This window comes from Rhamphochromis sp. 'chilingali', assembly GCF_963969265.1.
Source record: "Rhamphochromis sp. 'chilingali' genome assembly, chromosome: 20".
Taxonomy (NCBI): domain Eukaryota; kingdom Metazoa; phylum Chordata; class Actinopteri; order Cichliformes; family Cichlidae; genus Rhamphochromis; species Rhamphochromis sp. 'chilingali'.
Window position 1 is genome coordinate 15661169 of NC_137947.1, and position 2767 is coordinate 15663935.

The window sequence follows — 2767 nt, forward strand, 5'->3', positions numbered from 1 at the left end:
CATCTTCTTCTTCTTCTTCTTTTAATAAAAACAGTTTTCATATTAGATTACATCTTCTGTCTTTTAAAAAAATATTATGCATTATGCAAAAAACTTTCCCTAAAATGATTTGACTTGGTTGAAATATTAAAAGCTAGTTTCTTTAATTGTTTTTATTTGACTTTTGACACACTGCACAGACATTTCTGTTGTTGTTTGGCTTATCTTTGCTTATCAGCTGGTGGCGTCTGGTCAGAGACAAAGTTTTTTACAAGTGAACAAAACGCTCTATCCTCTATTATAAGGGCAGTACAGAGTGATTATTCTTATTAAAGTACATTTTTGATAATAGTTTAGTCTACGTGTCAGTAGAAAGGAAAGCTAATCTGAGTTTTGATGACAGATAAAACAATCATATGTGTGTGTATATATGTACATATATAAGTGGAACCAGAAAAGTTTTTAAAGTCAGAGAAGAGGTTTTTTTATTCAAATATTCATCTACATCTCTGAGTTTTACTTTTATCATATTTAAAATCTGCTACAATTGTATCATGTCTCTATAAGGGTCTAATGGATTTGAAACCACATTCGACTTCATATATTAGAACAAAATGGGAGAAGGAAGGAGGGATAAAAATATTAGAGGAAGAATGGACGGCAATATGGAGATATCAGTGGATGTGTACCAGCTCACAAAAGTGGAGGGAATTTGGCTGGAAGTGCCTAATTAGATACTTTATAACACCTTCTCAGAAGTCTCATTATGATGATAACCCCCCTGCTTGTTGGAGGAACTGTGGAAATCAAAGTGCAAATCATTACCATATTTTCTGGGACTGCTCAATCTTGAGGGATTATTGGAGAGAAATACATAATGCCTTACAGGATATCTTTAAACGTGAAATATCTCTCGAGAGTAAGACTATGTTCTTTGGATATATACCTCAGGAATGGCCTAAATATGATAAACATTTAATAAATATTTTATTGGTGGCCTGTAAAAAGAATATCACCAGAAAATGGTTATCCCCAGAGAGCCCAAACATAAGTACATGGATGGAAATCACAATGGAAATTTATAACATGGAAAAGATAACAGCTTCTGTTAACCACAAGCTGGAGAAATTTACATCATATTGGGAAAACTGGGTTAAATATATCACGCCTCATAGGCCAGATTTTACTATTACAAACCAATAATTATGATGTATGTATATATATTTATAGGATCACCCCATACCAACACATCCGTGTTTTTTTTTTGTTTTTTGTTTTTTGTTTTTTTGTTTTTTGTTTCTTTTTTTTGTTTTGTTTTGTTTTGGGTTTTTTTTCTCTTTTCTTAGGTTTGTTAGTTTTGTTTTTTGTTTTTTGATTTTCGGATTATGTGATGGTTTCAATTACTTCTATCGTTGTAAGTATTCTTCCCTTATGACTTGGATGTAAATTAAAATACTATTTCAGTATTTAAGGCAGATAACCTAAGTATGAAGAATGCTTACATGATGTACATACTGTGAATGCCTGCTTTTGAAACCTTAATAAAAATATGAATTAAAAAAAAATTAAAATCTGCTACAGTCAGCTTTACCATTTCTCTGAAAAAGCTGCATCTTTTTTTCCTGCTGTGAGTGTCCTACCCTTTGTACAGATATCTTAAAATCAAGTCCTTGTCAATGTAATTGGATAAACACTGGATAACGACATGCATGAGTTGTTTTCACGTGTAACATAGCTGTCCTTGATGCTTTACACCCAATGAGTCATGTGATGTTACCAGACATTTTAATAATTAACCAGTTTTAGGACCATTGCAATCAGTAAAAGACTCACACACACTTGTGTGTTGTCACGCGCTTTAATAACCTCCCTGCTTAACGTGCTTTCCCTGTGTCATGCTGATTCTTCATTTAACTGCAACTACAATTTAGGAAGTCTCTATTGAAAAATTCACTGATAATCTTGTTTACCAAGTTGTTTATTGGTCTGCCATTAGTTGCGAGCATGGTTAGGAGTATGTACAGAGGTGAAGTTCAAAGGTGATTTTGTGTTTTCTCTTGCTGTTTTGAGAAGTGTCTGAGGTTTGCATAACACATAACTTCTATTGGTTTGTCAAAACCTATTGATTATTCTTAATCTTAAGTAGTTTCATTTTTATCCTCCTGTGTAGACAGACTCACTCTTATTAGCAGCGATGATTTTTTCATTTTATGGGTGATTGAGTCTCTGGTGCCTAGAAAAAATTCTCCTACAAAAATAGTCCATCAACACAACTGACAGCAGCACAAAAGCTTTTTTTTGTTAAGCTGTAAAAGCTTGATTGCTCCTCCAGAGACGCTCTCAACCTTTAGTTAAATTTCTGCAGAGCGCAGACAATGAAAATTAATCTATACTCAATCTTACGTTGCTCTTTGGTTTTTGGAGCATGCACCCTGATCAGAATGGGACACAAAAAACAGCAAACGAGAAAGAAACAGCTTCACTAGTTAGCAGTTTGTCAGCCTGCAGCTTGTTTACAGTTCAGCAGCTTCAACCTTCAGCAGCCTCATTCAAATGCATGACTACCCAAATCTAATCAAATTGATTTTGATCCGATTGAATCTGACTTTTGTTCCACAAATGAGTCTCGGTTCAGAAGACAGTGAAGACGTGCTGAGGAGAAGTGGAAACATAACAGGAAAAGGGGTCTAATGAGACCACTCCCTCCCTTTCCTGAAACACATGCCCTTTGGTGGGCTGTCCCCCAACACTGCAAAAACTGCATGGTAAGACTTATGCAAGGCCTTCT